Below are 21,527 nucleotides of genomic sequence, written 5' to 3'. Positions count from 1 at the left end.
ACTGGGACCTTTAGCTCAACAAATTTAACACGAGGGATTTTCAGTCCTACATTTCCCTTAAAAGCATCTTTCAGATCAGGCATATTTTATAACTCATAACCAATCAATATGCATGCTAACTCAAGAAGTATCACATGATTTGATTAAGTTAGAATTACATATGTTAATGATGTATTTTGGCTGAGCAAGGAGCCATTCAGCTTTCTGTAATAAAAATATAAAATAAGATACAAACAGTGAAGTGTGTCTTTTCATTCGCCTGCACTGCTGGCATTCAAGTGGTGAAGAGGCTGACCCCAGAGACTCCTCCAAACTGAAGGTGGTTGTGTGAGTTCAGGTTCCCCATGCCCGGGGCCCGTACCTGCTGGAGGAGAGCTCCCTTTCCCCTCCTGGCCTTACAGATTTGTCCACACTCTTTCCATAGCACCCCTCTCCCAACACCCAGGAGATGGCAGCAGCACATAACAGCCTTCTCTGATCTTTTTTTTATCGGAGCTTTTAAATGTTTTCTCCATGTTTGGGGTTGCATTGCTGTATTAATCTATCCTATTCATTAGTTAAGCAATTCATTTTAATATTCCAGGTTATTTTACAACACATTTAAGTATGCTCAGTGTTCTTTTCCTCCTTATGTTAGGAAACTCCTTTCATTCCTGAATGTTACAAAAATTTAGAGAAAACCGTAAAATCCTACAGTTTATCTAAATGGAGTAGGTCTCATACATACATTCTTTTTTATATCTAATATTCTTCTGCTAACATTAAAGTCTTAAAGTTGTACAACAGAACAAAAGACATAGCAATTAAAGTACATGAAAGAACCCACATATACAAAAATAAATATCTAAATCATAAGATGGATAAATACAGTTTTTGGTGGTTGGAGTCTTGAAGTTAATTAGTTTTTTTTGTTGTTGCTGTTCTGCAGAACTATTTATTTCTTGGTTTATTTTGCCTAAGATGAGTAATTTCCTTCAACCTCATCTTTGGTCCTTAGTTCAGTTGCAAGGTGTAATCCAATCTGCTCAGCCAAAAGGGATGTTATTCTGTTTGTCAGCCTCTGACATTTCCGACTCAGCAGGGAGAAATGACAGCTGATTGCAAGGAGCTGCAGAAGAATCTCATGATCCTTAGTGACTAAGGGAGAGAATGTCAGATGAAATGCAATGTCAATAATTGCAAAGTGAGGCACAATCATTGACAAAGGTGTACTCTGAGCTGGCTATTACTGCTCAGGAAAGAGATCCCGGAGCAGCTCTGGAGAGTCTTCTGCAAATGCTAGCTCGGTGTTCATTGACATCTCAGAGACTTAGGTGTCGTTAAGATGAAGTTACAACGAGGACACAAACCGAGCTTGTGCAGCTCTGTAATACACTGCATGCCCACACGTGCAGATCTGATCTCAATGCTAGAAAGGCAGGCACAGACTTGAAATGATTCAGAGGAAGGCAACAGAATGGCCTGGACCTGCAATGTTAGCCAAATTAGACTGTACCCATTCAACCTGGGAAAGAGATACACAAGCATCTATTAAAGATATAGAATTACACAAATAGTGGGGGAAGAGGAACTGCAATGACTGGGTACTCTTTCTCACAAGCTGAAAATGAGCAGCTAGTAAACAGGATCATGTGGCAGTGAATGTAAGGCAGACTATATATATATATATATTCTTTTTTCCTTTTTTTTCATTCACACTATGACTAAATTATGTAACTCTATGCCACAATAACTTTGGTGCATGGAAGTATAAGGTAAGTCCTAAGTGGTCATAGGTGGGACATAGACCAGGTAAAGGAATGCACTTGTCTTTTCCTTCATTAGGCTCTGTTCTCAAGTGATTTTACTGGACATATTCAGAGACAGGTAGCTGGACCTTTGGGATGATGCAGAATGTCAATTCTGTACTTACTCCCCATGTCACGACTGGGGTCCTAGGTGGAGGAGATGACTTGGGTGCGTTGGCTCTGGCTGGGGTGTGCCACCACCTCCTTTTTGGTGGGATCTTCCACTGCTTCATTAGAGCAGCACATTTCAGTTGGCCAGAGCTCCTTCCACCATGCCATGCCTGTTCCCAGTCCTCACACAGCTCCTGCTCTTCTGGGGATACTGAGAAAGTCTCTGAGACATCCCTGAGCTGCTTCTTGCTCTCACAAACCTCCAGTCCTTCAGGGTGGCATTGGATCCGATTCCTGCAGGATACTGCAATGGAAAGTTTTCACTTTTCATTTTGCAACTGCTGTCTCTTAGACTGCAAAGAACATAACACAGTTTATAATACAATATGTTGTAATTGATTATACAATTTAAGAAACAAAATCACACTGCATTGTGCCGAAATTAAATGCTCTCATTGGCTGCTTGTAATTTTCCCCTCTAGAATTATCTAAGAAGGAAATACAAATGTTTGGCTTCTCATTCCTATCGGGACTATATTTCAAAATCTCTGAAAATCCCGTTGGAAAAAAACAATTGCTCTCTTCTACACTACTTTGCTTAGCAAAGCTGTGTTAAACCCACACAGAGCTGAGCTTTGTCCTTGGGAGGGAAAAGGATCAGATATTGCCTGAAGCTCACCAGGGATTTAATTCTTGTTATTAATTTTATACAGAAGCTGTCTGGATACTACAAAGAAAGGGCAGGAGCATGAACTCCTCAAATAGATCATCAGCAAAAATTTATTAGCAGTAACATATGTTGGGTCTGATTTGTCTGGCTTTTGATTCCACCTGGCGTTTCTTTTAGTCTTTGACACAAGGAAAAGAAGAGACAGCTAACTGAGATGTGGATCACCCATGCCTTGCTGCATGCTGTGACATTAACAAGTCATTATCATGGTTTTAAAAGTATGAGTTTCTTTTCCTCTCGGATTTTTTTTAATATATATATATATATATATATATATATATATTTTGTGACAGCCAGGTTTGTAGCCTGCAAGAATGAGACACGCCAGCTTCAGTGACCGTGGTCATATGTGATTGATTCATTTGCTGGGGCTTCTCACTGGGGACCTAGATGCCCTCTTGGGTGGTGGGCGCATACAAGCAGCAGACATCCTGAATTAAAAGCTAGTAAGACAAATGCCTGTGGGACCAGACCTTGCTCTGAAAGCAATCTTCCTTTGTATTGCTTGCACAGATTTATCTCTGGAAAAGTTTGGCAACATCTGGAACACTCAGGGATATTTTTGCATTGAAGATGTAATGTACGGTGGAAGATTTTCCCATGGAGAAGCAGTGGTCAGGCCTTGGAAAGCTGTTCTGTAACAAGATGTCTATGCAGAGCACTCTGTGCTCAGATCCTACACTCTGAGCACAAAGACTCAGCATGAGCAGCTGTAGCCTCTGAACACTGCCTTCGTGGCCAGCCCCAGTACAAAGGCACCTGGCACTTTAGCCCAAAGGTGCCAATACACAGGTGTCAGAGGCTGAGCCTGCTCCTGGGAGGAAACAAGTTGCAGATGAACATGATTTTCCATGAGCAACAGCTCTGTCTCTCATGGCTAAATCTCCCTCCCTGCCTATATGCACTCCCTCATGCTGGTGACTATCAGGTGGTGTAAGCAGGTTACAGTAGCAACAGCTAATAGTAAGTTTACCCAAATGATTCTTGGTTTTCAATATAATTAAACTATACATAGAATCTTACAGGAGTATTGTGAAACAAATTAAACCATGATTAAACCATGATTGCTCCTCTGATTCACACCTAACGTTTAATTAGTTATTATTAGAACAAATGTAGTGAGTACAGGGCTACACTCCTAAAGCATATGGATTCTGAGGGTTTTCATTTGGTCGTTATATTTTGTTTTGTTTTGTTTTTGCATACACATGGAAGTTGCTCAACAGAGGGAATTGCACGTAGGTGTTGTGGTGATGTGCCCATGGGTGCCCCAAATCTTGTACCATTTCTGGTACCTGTGCAAAGTGGATGAAAAATGATACTGACCTTGCTTTTTTATAGCACACAGAAATGACACAGCTTTGTGGGAAAAGAGAGAGTTGCGAGTCTGTGGATCCACATTGCATGATGAATTATTCAAATATATAAAGACTGGAATAAACTTGCACTTTGAGAATGAGAGCGTTTTGCCAGGCCTGGATTTACAGAGAAGACTGTTTTGCTGTGTGCTCGAGGGGATAAAGTAATGGTAGCTGCATGCATGCAGATCAGGGTTGTGTCCAGAACTGCTATGCTCCTTTCATTGAGACATTTCTTGCTCTGACAGCTTCTTAGTGAGCTCATCAGTGGTGGTGAAGGACTTGCCATCCAAGCACTGAGTGGCTCCAAGTTTCCATGACAGATGGCCTTCAGAGACCATCTGTCGTGGAAACACAAACATTTCTGACAGCCTTCCCTCTCCCAAGGGTTGACTCTTCCCTTATTTAAAAGCAGAAGCCTTTTGCCAACACCATCCTTGGCTTTAGCTCCATGAATTGAAGTCCAGCTTCAGCTGTTCTGTGCCATGGTCCAGCTGCCTGCACTGTACATTACAGTGCCTGTGTGCACACATAATGATGCAACAGCAAGAGCTGCAAAAATTGCATGTGTGTATATACATGGTCTTTTTTATTTTTATTTTTTATTATTATCATTATTATTATTTTTAACCTTGGAGCTCTCCATTCGGTTAGGAAGCAGCTGCAGTTGCATGGAGGCTATTCCTTAAAAGTGAAGAATTTGAACACATAATTAATAATTCCTTGCCAGGGTGATGCCCTTGGACAAATAAAAACTAATCCAGACCATGTTTCTGCCTCCTTGCAACTTTTAATCTTCCATGTAAGCTACTGGGAACGTTTCTATGGTTACCTCCTAGAATATCAGTCTGCCAACATCAGGTCATTTCCATTGTGGAACTTAAATTCAAGCTGGTCTTTTAGCTGTGCTGAGCTTTAGTACTGATTTTAGACTCCTGAAGAACTGGAGGTTTAAAACTTAGATGTGAGTTCACCACCGGTTTTGTAGTGCCTGTCACAATGTTGATAGCAATACATGATGGAGAATCAGCAAGGGAAAGGCAAAATACCAAGAGTTTCATGTCCAGAAATTGTGAAGTCATGGAGCATAATGGCTATGGCAAAAAAAGACTAATGATCATTTCATTAGGTTATCTCTTGTTTCAGGCTCTGGAAATCTCTGGAATTGCTGTCAGGAAGGTGAACACAAATACAACTTTTTTAGCATTGAATGCATTAATGTCATTCAGCAAAGTAGGTAAGATTTATTATTCGCATCAAGGAATTGCACATGTTCATACAAGGGGTAAGCCATTTGCAAACGTGACAATGGATCAGATATATCCCTTCTCATAATAAGGAGGAAGTGGGAATTTTGATGCTGTCTGGGCTACTGTATTTCTGCATTCAGCAGCTAATCACAATAACACATTCTCTAAGCCAAAATTCTTCCTGACCCGAGTTTGAATTCATGTGCAGCAGTGAAATATATCCCTCTAAATGCAGTTTCTATTATCAAGTTGGATTAGAAATATGCTGTGAATATAAGAAAGAATTTTGAACCTTGTTGTCAGCTCTAAGCAGAACAATCACTTCTTTTTCTTTTCAAACCAGGGAGGTCATGTTGCTGATAGTCACAAAAATAAGCTTTTTTTGAGTCAGCAGCTTTGCCTGATCTGTCGAAAATGTCACTACTTGCTGGTAAATATTCCAAAAGCCAGAAGTCTTTGTTTCAAAACCCAATTATGGTGGCTGACTGACAAAAATGCACTTACTTATCACAGCATCCAAAACACCTGGCCACTTAAAAGAAACAATGCAAATAGTTAGGGGCATCATAATTCTTGCAGTGCCTGAACAGCAAACTAAATTATTCCTATTAAGCATGAATTTTATGATAGTACAAGGACCTTAATTCTGACCCAAATGGAATGCTATTGTTCCACTGGTAAATTCAAAATGTAAACACAACACAAAGACTTTTTACAACAAGGGTATAAAAATTATATATAAGTAGTTTCGTGACATATCTTGCATAGCAGTGACACTATTCTTGGTTTCAGTGCCAAACAAAGTCAAAAACAAATCTGAGGCATAGAACAGATTTCTGAATATGGTTAGAGAAAATTCTTTAAGCCATGGCAACTAACTCAGAAACTCAGTGGCTTATAAAATACCTTCAATAAAAAGTAAATATAGTATAAAGATTTAATGCATGCCTAGAGGTCTGTCTGGGTGTCAGGCCAACTAATCATGCTGCTAAAGGCATGAATTCTTGCATTACGTAGGGATTTACAAGTGACCTGGGACTCCATCAGGAAACCCAAAGGATTAAAAAGGGGGAGCTGTAGGGAAGATCCCAGATGTTTTGCTTGGAAATTGTACCTGTACTTAGCAAACACTGCAGGGCTACGTCTAAAACATGGGGTCCAGAAGGCAGGAATCAGCATCCGAAGAAGGGGTTACCAGGTCTGGTGTAAAAAAATAATAATAATAAAATCAAGTGATGGGCTGAAATTTTCAATGCATTGAAATTTAATGCACTAAAAGCTCTGCATGCAGGTGTGCTGCCTACTGCTTTCCTGCTGCAGGTGTGGTGTGAACTGAAGATGAGGCTGAAGGAAGGATCTGAAAGACCTTTGGCTGCTGGCAAAAGGGAGAAAAGCCAACAAATTAGCCTGCTGGTGAGGTGTTTGGTTGGAGGGCAGAGAGTCAAAATGGGTGAGTGGTTTGGGTGCTTTGCTCTGGAAAGGGGGAGTGCGACTCTTCAGAATGGTGGAGTTGGGAGCAGAGAAAGAGGAGGTCCTTTCTCCCTCCACACCTGCCAAGGAGGAGGGAGGGCAGTGGGCATTCCCGGGGGGCTGGTGCAGGGACATGAGCTCTGTCTGTGGCTGTCTGTGGCTGGCTGTGAGTGGCACCAGTGGCTGGGGAAGTGGTGAAGGCCCCAAGGGCCTTGCAGGAGGGACGCAGCATGTGGGAAACCTGACTGTGCTGAGCTGCAAGCAGCAGGGCTGGATCAGGGGATCCACCCTCCTTGGGGACACCACCCAGGTCCTGTGGGGTTGCTCCTGGGGAGGGAGTCCCACGTACGGGGCTCCTGGTCAGCCCCTGCTCATGATGCCCATGCAGAGGCTCTGCATGGCTCAGTCTCTGCTTCCTTTCTCTCCTTGTAGGGCACAAACCCCATCAACAGCTCCAGCATCATCAGGTACAGAAGGACAGACCCAGAGGCACCACTCAGAGCTTCCATGCCCCACATGTCACACGCATCCATCTGTTCCCCTCGCACCCCAGAGCAAATCACTCAGCATTACAGGTAAAGTCTCTCTGCAACCTGCACCTGGACTTTGCACCGGTGCCATGGGAGCCTCTGTGCACGAGCCAGGATTCTTCCTTCCCTTCATTAACTACACAGGTATTTATGGGAAACTTGCTCCGATGAAGGTACCAATGCAGCTGCTCTGTCCAGTCTCCCACCATGGAGCAATACAAAGCTTTACTGCTGCCTTTGGACTAGATGCCAAGAGATGCTCCACATCTCCCTGGTCCAGACCCCTCTTTCTCCATGAGCACCCACCCTCTGCACCTTGCTGTAATGTATTAAACCACAGTGCTCCTCACAGTGATGGCCTGCTTGGAAGAAGAAAACTGGGGTCTCCATAGGCCAGTGAGTCTCCACCATGGATTTATGGATTTACGGTCTCCATGCTCATTCCCACAGGAATGTTCTCTCTCTCTTTTTTTTTTTTTTTTCCTAAGGTGAAGACTTCCCATTCAACCTTACAATCCAAAATTCTTCCCAGCCATGTTTGTGCAGCTATGCGCCTTGCACCAGCTTCACGAACACTTTTCCTAATTAAACCTGAATGGTACATAGGAAAATGTCTTCTATAACTAATTATTTCATGCACAATCTGAAAACTAGTTAAGATCGTGTTTATGGTATTATTAGATGTGTGTTCCTTTTCCAGCATAGCTGAGAAAGGAAACATTTGTCTGAACTAAAGTCAGATAGGGCTGTCCGTAGCCATCAGACACAGACCATGGCTTTGTCTCTGGCGTCAAAGGAGATTTCAGGCAATTCTCTGTCTTTGACGCTGCCTGGCAACATTGGGAAGGCTTTTTTTCCTAATATGTGAAACAGTAAGAAGCCATTAAATGGTGCAGAAAAGGAAGGAGGGCACAGACATGATGTCTGTCTGTGCTGGCAGGGAGACTCTGCCTTAACGCTGGGAGGGAGACCACCGAGATGCATCCTTGCTACAGGGGAGGCACAGCCAAAGGTTCAACCCACGTGTTTGTTCCGAGCAGTGCTTTTGACATTTGCTTCCCACAAGATTTTCCTTCTCATTAGTGCTTGGTTCATCATTTTGTGTTACTAACATGCATCTTCAATGTGAAACTAAAAAAAAAAAATATTAAAATCTTCTGCAGATCTATTTAATGAGACACGAGCACAAATGGCATTACAAGATAATTCTTAAATATGTGAGAATTAAATCTGATGGAGAATTTATGCAATCGAATCACTTATTTATTTAGATGTTCAAAGCACCTATCCATAACAGTGAGTAAATTAAAAACACGCAAGCAGGGATAATCCCACAGGATAAAGCCAGTACTAATCTCTCAGTCTTTTGCCGGAGACAGGCTGTCTAATAGATTTTTTCCATTCTCAAGTATTTGGGCTCAGTTTGATCCCCATTTTGCATGAGGGAAATGCTCTGTATTTCTAAGTCCTCCTCATTAAATCCCAATCAGGCTGTTGTGAAACGCAGCCCTAGGAACCACACAATGAGGTTGGGTGCCTCCCCTGGTGTGGTGTGTCAGGGATGTCTCTGGACAATTAAATATGATTTTTTTTGTACTTTTCTGTTATTCCTGCACTGATGACATTTTATTATCTCAGCTAGGTAGGGCTGCAGCCCATTCCAGAGAATGAGAATGGGAAAGACCCAAAGAAGAGGTTTGAAAAGCTACCTGTAGGCAAACTGAAAAATTCCCCTCAAAGAGCTAATCTTTTCTTTATTGCACTAGTGACAGCATACATTGCTGTTCTTGGCCAATACTGGTATGTTTGTTTAAAAAACAAATATATGAAACCCTCAAAATTCTTCCAGTAAAAAATAAAATAAAATAATAAAAATGTATTAATTCTGAAACAAAACGTTTCCTTGGTGTTGCAGAGCCTGTAACCCAGGTGTTGCTACTTGCTGCTGCAGGGCTCACTGCTCCTGTGCACTCTGCAGTGGATGGCTCTTAATGCAGAACTCCTTTGAGAAGGAATGAAGTCTGGAGTGACTTGCTGCTAGCTGGGAGTCACTGAGTACCACCCACCAGATACTTCATGTGTTGTCAGAATCAACAGGCAGCTGCCATGGCTGGAAGAGTCAAGATCTCTCTCAGGAATAATGAGACAGCCAAATTCTGGTTGGTGGGGACCTCAGGAAGTCTCTAGATAAACCTCCTGCTCAGAGCAGGATCAGCTTGAGGTCAGACCAGGTTGCTCAGGGTTTTATTCAGTCTGGTCTTGAAAACTTCAAGGATGGAGACTGCACAACCTCAGGTACAGACATCTGCCCCACATGGGGACACAGAAGTGTTGATGTATTAATGTTGAGCTGAAACCTGCTTTAAGAGAAAGCTGGGGCTTCTCCCTCTGTCTCTACCTGGCATGGTACAGTGGAGAAATGATGGTTCTTACACTAACTCTGCTTCCAAAAATATCATCCCTGTGGTTGTTATCACACCAGAAACCATCCGTCTTGCTGCTGGTTCATACCCCAGCAGTACCCTGGGGGCTGCTGCAGTGGAGTACGGCTCTGCTGGGCCAGGCACTGTGTGAAGAGCATGAAAAGAGACCTGCTGCCCTAAGGAGCTGGCTGGATATCCCTGGGTATGGTCAGGTCTTGCCCAAAAGCACTGAAGCTTTGTTCTCCTAGAGGCTGCACAAAGACCCGAAATAACTGGGCTCTGTATAAATAGCTCTTTTAATTCAATTACTTAGTAAAATTGATTTGATTAAGAGCACAGCCTAGATGGGATTATTGCAGGGCTGAAGAGAGGGCTTGCTATGCTCTTAGAAGTAAGAGGAAGGACTCACACCACTGAAAATTCAGACATCAGCAGCATCAGCACTGCCTTTTGAGCATTTTCCCCTGCTCGTAGTGCCACTGAGGAGGCTGCAGGGTGAGGACGTGGCACAGTGGGCCTTGTTGTGGTCTCCTGCTGGTGTGGGCACTGCAGACAGACATTGGAGCACCCAGCAGTGCCAGCACAATGGTGTGCATGGCTTGGAGCCTGTGAGGCTGTCTCATGGAGTGCCGTCCGCAGGGGTGGGTGCAATTATCAGGGTAGCCGTGCAGATGATGCTACTACAGGTTTTTGTGGAGACAGCGTTATTTGGCTCTTGGTTGTCTGAAGGGATGCTTCAGAGGCGCATTAGGAGCTGAAGGTCTCGATGAGCTTTGTTGGCAGCATCTCTTGGTTAGGAGAGTGGTGCCTGAGGTGTAGCTGCACAGGACGTGCAGCTGACAGTCATCCAGTGCCTTCCTGAAGCTGCTGGTACCGTCATGGAGCACGACTTGCCCTGTGCCTGTGGCAACATTTGTGGCAACATTGCAACTTTCCCCACAGCATCTTAGAGGAGCCACCATCTGTGGTAAGCTGGTCCTCCCTCCTGGATGGGGAATAGCTTCCCTTGTGGCCCTCACCATCAGATGATGCTGGCCTGGGACATGAATCCCTTCTCTGCCACCCTCCTTGGTGCCAAGCACATGGAGAGCTCAGGAGCCTTGCCAGGGCTGGGGCTGGCCTCTGGAGTGCCTGTGACTGCACACAGCTTGATGAGAGTTTCTGCCTGTGTTTGGGGTGGGAGGGAGCCTGAAAATAGTTCCCACTGTAGGAGCAAGGCCAGGTCTTCACACACGACCTTCCTCATTCTCTGGCCTTTTCCACAGACCAAGGCTGACAGGCTGGATCCCTGTAGCCACAGAGCTAGAGCCCATCTTCTAGCTCTCCTGGCCAGCAGGACCTCTTCCTGCACATGCAGGCATCTTGGCTCCTAATACATTTTCCTTGATGAAAACAAAGTGGCTTAGAGCTCAAGGTATCACAACCCATAAACATTTCAGCCCCCGCCACCCACAGCCATCTCTTGCAGTCCCCTGGATAGAGCTATTATAAAACCCAGCTCCTGATAACTCATCCTGACAACACAGGGGAGATTTTGGTTTAATTGCAGTTGTTAATTCCTTTTATCACTGCAAACTCTGTGACCTGATGGGAGAAGTGAAACTGCATTAATGGATGGCTCCAATCTCTCAGCGCATGGTGGACAGTTTAGCAGTGAGCCCTTCACGCTCCTGTCCTTGGCCAGAACTGCCTGCCACTCTCCCCAGCTCCCCTCCTCCAGATGGGCAAGCTCAGGCTGCCAAATACCCCTCCTTCCCAAGCCCTCCTTGCTCTAGGTCTCTGTGATGGCAGCAGAAGACAGGCAACTACCAAACTTGTGGGTAAATGTGTCTGGCAAACAGCTCTGCAGCAGCATCAAGGCTGCAAAGCTCTTGTGAGGGCCCCTTTGGAGGGCCTGCTGCAGGGAAAAGAACTCAGTTCTGCTGCTCTGTAGGTGAGCAGCTGCCGCTGCTTGGTGGGAAGCTGCACCTCCAGTATGAACTTGCCATGGATATCCAAGGGCACCACCCTTCCTAGGAGAGCAGAAGGAAGCCTTGGTTCCTGCATTACCTGGCAGTAGCAAGTCCCCTGCATGCAGATACAGGCATGGGGAACATGGAACCTCTGTGGAATGGCCATAGCCATCACAGCTGCCTTCTGCCATGCCGGTGTGAGACCAATGTGCGGTGAAGCTGACTCTTGTGCAATCATACTGGTTGTCCCCTGCAGTCCTGGTGGCTTCCTGTTCTCTTTGCTAACCAAGGCAACAGGGTCCCACCAGTCTGGTCCTTGCTTTTCCTCGCCATTGCTGTGGTGCTAGGTTTGACAGCCACACTTCTTTTTCCTCATACCATCTCATTAGTTCTCTTAGTCTCTGCTCTTCCTTCTGGCTCCAATAAACCCCTCCTTGCAATGTTCTCTGTTTCCCATTAATCATTGTTTACTAGAAATGTACATATTTATTGCTTTTTATCTTGTTTAATCTATCTGGTTTTACAGTCCCTATTCATTGTTGCTGCTTCCCTCCTAACTCCCACCCATTTATCTTCGTCTGCTGTTGCATCTGCTTGAGTACGATTTGATTATCGCCTGCCAGTCCTCATGCCAGCCCCATGCTCTGTGGTGTGACTTGATTCTGAAGAACAGCAGGTCTCCTAAAATCATCATTACCTGAGTTACCGTGGAGGTGGGAAGAGATCCGTGTCATGTCCCCCCCCTCCCCGTGTTACCTCCCCCCCCGATCTGGTGTCCTCTCTGCCCTGCTTAGCTGCTTAGGAGGAAAGTGGAGTTAACAAGCAATGGGTCATCTGTCTTTGGGGCCCTAAAAGATTCCCAGGTATTTCATTCCACAGTTAGATGCACCCAGCAGAAGAGCTCCCTGTGTCAGCCAGAGGTCCATCTAAACCTTGTACCTCCAACAGTAATGTCCAGGAAAATATCAGCTCTTCTTCCCTCATGGTATCATTCACCACAAATGGAGCAATTGAGAGTACGGCTTTTCTGGGAAAAACAAAAACAAAAACAAACAAACAACAACAACAAAAACAAAACATCATGAGGCACCTGGGAGACGCAAGGAAAATAGGGAAAATCATGGGTTTCTTTCTAAGTCACAAATGGCCATCCATGGTAATATGGATTAGAAATGTACCTGGGAGGAGAAAGCAGCAGGGGTGGGGATGGCAATGACCACTCTGCTGTTTGCAACACTGACACGCTTTCAGTGATTTTATTTATTCTCTGTGTGGTGGAATAGGACCCTGATGACCTTCGGGTCCTTTGGGGCTGTGGCATGTGTCCCAGCTGCTGTCCAGCCCTGGTCTTGGAGGGTCTTCTATTGCCGCCGGCGGGGTGGCCTCTTCTTGGGTGGTGTGGAGGCCTGGGAGGAGTTGGTCTTCCTCTTGGGGGCTCGCGGGGGTCCCGCACGTGGGCAGCCCCTGCCCCGCCTGGCGGTGGAGGGACCTGCTGCAGCCTCCCGTGGCTCCTCTTGAGGTGCTGCCTGCTCCATGGGGACCACAGCAGGGGGGGAGTGAGGGCTGCTGGCACTCCCTCGAAGGGCATCTCTTGTGCCAGGCACCTCATCCCTGCTGGAGCTGGTGGGATGGAGAGAGGGGACTGGTCTGGAAGCAGGAGCCACTCCTTCGGGGCCAGATGGGCCGGGTTGTGGCACGGGGCTGGCCTCCCGATGCTCGGCTGCAGGGGGAACATTGAGGCCCGGCAGGCGGTGTGCCTCCCTGCCGAGCTGTTGCACGGCAACGTCCAGGAGATGACGCACAAACGTCGCCGTGTTCCCACCGAGGTCTTCCTCCAGCAGCTGGAACAGCATCTCTTCCTCCAGTCCGAAGAGGCACAGGGCCTCCCCGATGGCATTCTCCAAGATGAGCACCTGCGAATGCTGTGTCTGCAAGATGCGCCCCAGCTCCTGGCGCACCCAAGAGAGCAGGGGCTGGAGCAGAGCAGGGTGCTCCCGGAAAAGTTGTCCCCAGGTGTCCGTGGGGAGGCCGCCCACGTCTGGGTGCCAGCCATGCAGCCCATGGCCAGGCTGCCTGGGTGTCAGGGGGGCTGTCGGCGTTGATGGATGCCGACGGGCTGATGACCAGCTCCTCAAACTTGTCATCAGCCTGCACCGAGTGCACGATTGATGTCAGCCTCTGCTTGCAGAGTGGGCACTCGGGCTTGCTGTCAGCCCACCGCTGGATGCACGGGAAGCAAAACTGGTGGTAGCATGGCATGGTGAAAGCAGGGCTGCCCCAGGTGTCCAGACATATGGGGCAGCGGGTGTCCAATGCTGTGGCCATGCTTGCCACCAGCTGCGGTGGGCTGTGGGGAGCAGCAGGTGACGATGCGCTCCCTGGTACAGACGCTGCAGCAGCGGGTGTCGCTCTGGAAGAGGAAGAGAGGGCCACTGTCGTTCTCTGGCCTGGGGAGGGTCCCTCAGGGAGGAACCCCCCGCCGGCAGATAGAGGTGTCCCTGCGCTGCCTACCTCTGCTGCTGCAGGTGCTCCTCCTGGATGTCCCAGCTGCCTGGTCGGACCAGGGCTGGGAGAAACACAGAGGTGGCTCTGGGGACGTGAGCCTCTGAGAGCTACACGAAGCAGCTCAGAGACCACGACCCAGCACCGAGGCACGCCTAATTCCGCACTCCAGTCCTCGCACAACCGCTCGGCTGGAGGGGAGGCACAAGTGGCTGGGCTGAGCTGCCGTGCCCAGATTTAAGCAGTGAGGGCCATGCAGTCACAAACCATCGCCTGGAGACATCCCAGCGCATCAGCGGGATGTCACAGACAGTTGCTGGGCACGTTGCTGCCCACCAGTAGGGGACATTGCCACTGGGATGTCACAGTCCATCACTGCAACATCACAATGGGCCATCCTTACCTGCAGCACGTTCTTCAGCAGTACTCCAGCCCCAGCACGTTTCTGGGGTTTCCGCAGTGCCACTGCCTGCTCCATCCACCACATCTTAAGGGCTTGGCATTGGTGTTTCATATCAGCCCCTGAGGCCTTGGCTGTGTCTTCCCAAGGCCCCTTCGGGGCACTCTGCCTATGGCATACAGCCGCAGACACACTCAGCAAGAGGGTTTCTTCAAAAAAAAACCTCACACTTCCCTCTGAGGCTGCAGGACAAAGTCGTACAGGCTCTCCCCCTCTCCAGCACTGCTGGCCAGCCCTCCAGGATGTCCAGGTCCTTCCCAGTGAAGTCAAAAGGAGTCCCTGGCTGGCTCTTGGGGATCCTGGCCTCCTTGCAGCGCAATAACAAGGATATAAAGGTGTTAGAGACCATCCAAAGGAGTGCATCCCTTCCCTGCAGCATGTTGACCACGCTGCACAGCTTGGTGTCATTGGCAGACTTGCTGAGGTGCACTCGATCTCACTGTCCATGTCACCAACAAAGATGTTAAACAGTGCTGGTCCCAGTCCTGAGCCCTGAGGAGCACCACTTCTTGCTGACCTCCACCAGGACATTGAGCCATTGGCCACAACTCCCTGAGCGTGACCATCCAGCTGACTCCTTATCCACCGTGTGGTCCATCCATCAAATCCTTGTCTCCAATTTAGAGACAAGGATAGCATGGGGGACAGCGTCAAATGCTTTGCACAAGTCCAGGCAGATGATGTCAGTTGCTCTTCTCCTGTCCACCAGTGCTGTCGCAGAAGGCCACCTGATTTGTCAGGCATGATCTGCCCTTAGTGAAGCCATGTTATCTGTCATCAATCACCTCTTTATTTTCCAGGTGCCTTATCAGAGTTTCCACGAGGATCAGGTGAGACTGACAGGCCTGTAGTTCCCCAGGGCTTCTTTTTAAAAATAGGGGTTATGTTTCCCTTCTTCCAGTCTACGGGAACTTCACTGGACTGCCACAACCTCTCAGATATGACGGATGGTGGATCATGCCACTTTGGGCATGACTTGACCTTTGGAGACTGTGAGCTGCAGCCCACAGCAGCTCCTCTCCCCTTCCCAGATCAGAAAGTAGGTCACTGAGGAAGAGCATGAGAGATCAACAGGTTTTCTTTCATGTTGGTGGCTGTGCACAGAGCCACAGGAAGGAAATCAAATGCCACTGCTCTGTTTCTCATCCAGGACAGGTGAAATGTAGCAGGAAAGTAACAGCAGGCCAATTATTTGCTCGTATTCAAATGCTTCCTGGTCACCGTGATCTTCACGGTTCAGACAGTCTCCTGGCGGGATGCAGCTTAATGCTGGCAAAGGGAAAAGATGAAAGAAGCAGGCACTGAATGACGGGTGATGGGCACAGACTTCGCTGCAGGGGGGTGGGACACGTGGCTGGGCAGGGCTGGCGGGCAGGCCGTCACATCCAGCACACAGCCCCTTGCAGCTTGTGTGCCGGGCCTGGATAAAGGGTCACTGCTGAGGAGTGCGCACCCGCATCTGGTTCAGGAGAAATGTCAGGGGAAGAAAGCGACCCCGACTTCACTGTGAAGGAGGGAAACCACTGGGAGTGGGCACAGGTGTTAGACACATGGGGCCAGTAATGATTTCTACCTTATTTTGGTTTTCTTTGCAGAAGCACAAGTGGGGGACATGTGAGAATCACCTTTCTGGGGGACACTTGGAAGAGCTGAAGGTTATGGACAAGTCTGTGAGTGGGCAGGGTTTTCCTAGTCTCTTTCTGACTCTGGGATGTCAGTAAGTAGGAGCACAGGAGCTGTCAGAACAATCGAGAGGAGATTTCAGCAGTTGTTCCTCTTGTGAGGGCAATCAACCTACAGGAGAAATCCCAGAAGAGCTACTGAGTGGGACCTAGTGCCAGGTACCTCTGTTTCTGCTGAGCCCATGGCATGTGCTCAGATTCCACACCCCAGCTGACAAAGAGGATCTTAATGACAAGGAGGATCTTAATGATGATGAGGATCTTAATGACAGGGCAGCAGAACAATACAGGAGTCTGCGAGTTTGATCCTTGGCATGGGGCAGACCCCCCCACCTGACTACATAGGAGTCACAGTGCTTGAAGGAGAAAAGCAAACCAACCAGCCCATCAAACCAAATCCCCTGAGTTCAGTGCTGGTAAGTTTGCTGGGACACAGGGCTGGTCTGAGACTGCTGGATTGCAGCACCAAAAGAGGCAGGTAGATCTTCCAGCTCAGATGGGAGCTGGGCATCTCCTGGAGGACTCTGGAGGGCCTGGGAGCTAAGCAGAGAACTGTCTGCAGCCAGCAAGGAAATTCCTTGAGTCTCTTGGGAGCTGTGAGCACAGGAGTCAGATTTGGCACTGATCACAGAGATGGGTCTGCACCTCCCTGGGTATTCACAGCCAAAGTTGTGCTGTGAGAGAAAGGAGCTGTCATACCTCCCTCTCTAAATGCATGCTGTCCAGAGAAGGCAGGAGTCCCTGGTGCAGTTCTCTTTGGTAGTGGTGACTGCAGGTATCACTGTGACAAGGACATTCCTGGCTCCCTCCCGGTGACACCAGGGCAGAAGAATGCTCTCTGCTGGAAGGCCTCCTGGGAGGCTCTCCTGGAAGGCTCCAGCTCCGCGGTGGCGTGCTCCCACCTCACCCTGGCAAGGGAGGGCAGCACACCGTGATCCTGCTGGAGCAGTGCTGTGGTAGGACATGGGAGGGCATGATTAGTGAGTATAATAAATATGTTAATCTGCAGAAATTAAATCTTCCTAATTAAGAAATATCTTCTGAGGCTTTTGCTTCTCCCTTCCAAAGCTGTTGAGTGTGCACGGAGCATCTCTCATCTACTCTGATGTGATTAAAAGAAGGGCCAACGATGCCAGTCATGCACCGTCCATCCAAATTCAACGAAGGGGATAATTCCCAGCTCCTTCTCCTTGGCAGGAATGGGTGAATGTAATCCTGCACCGCTGACTCCTTTCTCCTTGTAACAGTATCAGCCATGCTGGAGAAAAGCAGGATTAAGCTAATGAAAGGATTAGAATAATCTCTGTGTAACCCAGGGCTCCAGAGCTACTCAGACCTGGGGCATGCAGCCGTCCTCAGCCTGTGCCATGGGAGCAACCTCCAGCAGCTTCCACCCAGGCTCCTCTTTGTGCTCCGTGTCACTGTACAGGAGAGGAGATGGAGGAATGAGTTCACTGTGCTTTGTTGGGATGTCCCCAAAGCCTTTCAGTGCTGATCCTGCCCACTTCTCCACCCACCAGCGTTGTGTTCCACCCTTCAGTGTGACATGAAGGGTGGCACACGAAGGAGCATACTGTGGGGTGGTGAATGCTCCTGCTCACTTGGCAGAGACCCCACAATTTTTCTGTTCTGTCAAAGTCACCGTGGAGGTTCCTGAATCAACCTTTTCCACTCATGCTATCATACCCTGAGGGAGAATCAAGAGGCCCTGGGTTTGAAGGCAGGTGGGACCCCATGACAAGCTAGACTGACCTCTGCACACACCTCAGGCCAGACAGTTCCACCTGGTGGCTCCTGCATGGAGCTTTGTATACATGCTTTGTATATCCAGCCCAGACTTGCCTAGCTGCAGCTTCTAGCTGCCTGCAAAAGTGCAAAGCCTCTGACAGCAGATGTAAGCTTCTTGTCCCACCTGGCTGTACAGAAAGTTATAACAGCACTCCAGTGACTCTCCTCAGGAGCCACTAGCTGAAAAACCACAAATTGAATGTTCTAGTCTTTTGCCAAAAGGCTTATTTTCTGATCCTAAACAATTCTGAAAGTCTCTCTCTCTCTTTTTTTTTTTTTTTTTTTTTTTTTTTTTTTATGCTTTCTGGACCACGGAACTGGACTACGTGTCATATCATATGGGACTGGAAGTTGATAAAGCTAGAGGGTGAGGGAAGAGTGGAAGGGATGTTTATGGCAAGGCAGGAAAAAGAGGCTCTGTTAGATCAGAACAAAAGAGAAGAGCCTTCTCACTGTTGCTGTTTCTTCTTGAACCTTTCCGGCTTTGAGGTGAGAACTGTATAAGAACATCGCACAGACCATCTTGTCATTATTTTAAAGCATGTTTTTTTTAGAGTTTTTCCTTTTTTTCTTCCTCTCTCCCAAACATTTTTTTTTTTTTTTCTTCTGTTGAACCCCCCCACACTGCAAAATTAAAAAAACAGAATTTCAAAATAACAAGTTCTGGGATCAAAAAATGTAATATCACTTTTGTAAACTTTTATCTAATGGCATAACTGACTGAAATGCTGCACAAGATTTATCTCTGAGGAGCAGAAACCAAGAAGAAAAGATGGGAAACCAAGAAGACAAAATCTGAAATCACAGACAAAAAAAAATAAAAATCTTGTTTGTTTGGAATGTTGTAAATGTCATAATACAGTTAAAACAAAGGGATTAAGAGTAGACAGGCATTGGAAAGGGTTGCTCAGGGAGGTGATGGCATCACCATCCCTGGAGGTGTTTAAGGAAAAGCTGGATGTGATACTTAGGGACATGGTTTAGTGAGTGATAAAGGTGGTAGGGGATGATTGGACCAGATGATCTCGGAGGTCTTTTCCAGCCTTAATGATTCTATGATTCTATGATCAGAGCTCAACATGGCTTGGAGGTGCCTTTCTGTTTAGTTTTATTCCCAGCAGAAATTATTACCAAATTTTCTGTAAGCTTGTATTTTCAGATCCATGATTATTTCACATTTGTAAAGTTGGTCTTAAGCTCCATTTTCTGCCAGAAGAAATCACTTCTGACAAAAAATGAAGCAGCCCATTAATTAGTTGTCTCTAATTCTCTTAAGCTTGTTGCTGTAATTAATGTCTAATTTTGTGAAGTATGCTTAAACTGGAATTGTTCCATGTTTAATCACTAATATGTCCCATTAGATAAAGTTAATGCAACTGTCTTGAAATGGCAAATAGAGGCCATGAGGCCTTTCTTTATGGGGAGTATAAATAAACTTAATAGAAAAGATGCAGTCTGAAATGTGGATAGAATGTGCATAGAATAATATCAATATCATTAGAAATTGCCTTTTAAAGGCTTTTGTGAACATCAGTGGTTGGGCTTAATGGCTAACTACAAAGACATGCATTTGTAAACTCCAATGCACAGCACTGTGGTTTCTGAGCAGAGGCTCACCATCTCCCTTGTCCAGACTTCCCTGGGATGGACACAAGCACTGTGATCACCCCAGATCTGGACGGGGCATACAGAGGGCTCTGAAAGGCCAGGAGGCAGACATTCTGTGGGGACAGATCCTGCTCTGGCAGGGTGCTGGCTGTGAGCACCACCTCCCAAAGTCAGCCCAGGTCCCCTTCCAGCCAGCAAGCAATTTTCCATTCATCAGAGCAGTGGGGCCTGGGGCTTCAGCTTCATACTTCATTGTGAACTGTCAGCTGCTGGCCAAAGCATTGATCTGCTTCCTCTGGCAACAGCAAGAAGTCAGGAGTAGTCAGGAGAAGTCAGGAGAAGGGACTTCAGTCTCCAACCTGTACCCAGCTGTGACTGCTGCCACCATCACCATTGCTCAGCACTAACTTGTGATGGCCAGACAGGAGTGCAGTGGCATACACTGGCCACTTCCACTGCTTTCTGTCAATCTTGCTGCATTGTGGCACCAGCAAGGAACAGAAGAACACCTCGTCTCAGATATTCCACAATCACCAGTCTTAATTGTTCTGTTGCCGTTTTCAGAAGCTTTTTCTATTTCCACCAAAACTGATTTCTTCACCATTTAGCTATTTTTTGATGTGCCGCTTAGTTTCCATCTTCTAGCATGTCATCTTCCAAACTGATGCATCTCTGTATATACAGATATCAAATGTCTGTGTCATGGTTTCTGTAGGCTAGAAGAACCCACATGCTCTCTCTGTCTGCCACGTCTCACAGGGCAGGGGACGTAACTCAAGGGCATTGACCATTTGTGGATGAAGAAGAGTGTGTGCCTTCAGAAGACATTCAGCTTAGTGCACACACCAAGAGACAGGTAAATTACCATGTGGACAGAGAGTGTGTTCCCAGGGCTTCTTAGTATTCGTGATGTTGGTATTTCAGTTTTAATCTGATCACAGATAGCTCGTGATTGAGGGGTGGACCTGGCCGTGGACACTATTGCACAGGCTATTCATGATTGTGAAATGTGCTGCAATCAAGCAAGCCAAGTGGTTAAAGCCTCTTTGGTATGGAGGACAAGGGCTGAATACGGGGAGGCCTGGCAGATTGATTACATCACACTCCCTCAAACCCACAATGGCAAGTGCCATTTACTTACAATGGTGGAAGCAACCAGCGGGTGGCTGGAAACATACCCTGTGCCCCATGCCACTGCCTGGAACACTGTCCTGGGCCTTGAAAAGCAAGTCCTATGGCAACGTGGCACCCCAGAAAGAATTGAGTCAGACAATGGGCCTCATTTCTGAAACAATCTTATAGACTTATAGGCCAAAGAGCATGGTATTGACTGTGTATGTCATATCCCGTATCAAGCACCAGCCTCCAGGAAAATTGAGTGATATAATGGACTGTTAAAGACTGCACTGAAGGCCATGGGTGCACAGCAATATCCCAAAGATCTGAGTATGAATATTAGCAGTAAGGATTTTTAGGAATGTGAAGGCAGAGACCAAAATTCTTCCCGCAGCTAGATTTTCTTTACCAGAAAGATCAAAGCATTATATTCAAAATCAAGATTTTAAAGCAAGAAACAAGAAATGATTGTGTTTTTCTTCCCTTGAGCACGTTCACTCTCAGATCATGATCTAGGGAAGCTTCGTGTCTTTCCTAGGCATTTATCTCCAATATCTCTGTCATACTGTTCACTCAAACCTGACTCTCTTGAGAGGGTTTGTCTTCGATGACTCTGCCATCAGTGGTGGTTCTGGTGCTGGTCATCTGCCCCTGCAGCGGGCTCCCTGGGGTGGCAGTGGGGGGCTGTCCCCCAAGGCCCCTGGGACTCATCCCAGCAATCTCCTCTCTAACTCCTAACAGAGCTCTGGGGCCCACGTAT

At 47.1% G+C, this 21,527-nt stretch overlaps 1 long non-coding RNA gene across 2 annotated transcripts; it reads left to right on the top strand.

Annotated features, from left to right (window-relative positions):
- The first annotated feature begins 3,464 nt into the window (after positions 1-3,464).
- Positions 3,465-9,964, top strand: LOC118175097. Of its 2 annotated transcripts, XR_004754870.1 has the most exons (4): positions 3,780-3,866; positions 5,133-5,165; positions 6,557-6,649; positions 7,381-7,643. It is a non-coding gene; the product is annotated as an uncharacterized LOC118175097 (long non-coding RNA). The 2 variants fall into 2 exon arrangements; XR_004754871.1 differs by lacking the exons at positions 3,780-3,866; positions 6,557-6,649; positions 7,381-7,643 and adding exons at positions 3,465-3,591; positions 9,604-9,964.
- The last annotated feature ends 11,563 nt before the right edge of the window (positions 9,965-21,527 follow it).

Source organism: Oxyura jamaicensis, chromosome 15, assembly GCF_011077185.1.
Source record: "Oxyura jamaicensis isolate SHBP4307 breed ruddy duck chromosome 15, BPBGC_Ojam_1.0, whole genome shotgun sequence".
In the NCBI taxonomy this organism is placed as follows: domain Eukaryota; kingdom Metazoa; phylum Chordata; class Aves; order Anseriformes; family Anatidae; genus Oxyura; species Oxyura jamaicensis.
Note: the sequence above shows the minus strand (reverse complement) of the source record. Positions and strands in the feature narration are given on the sequence as shown.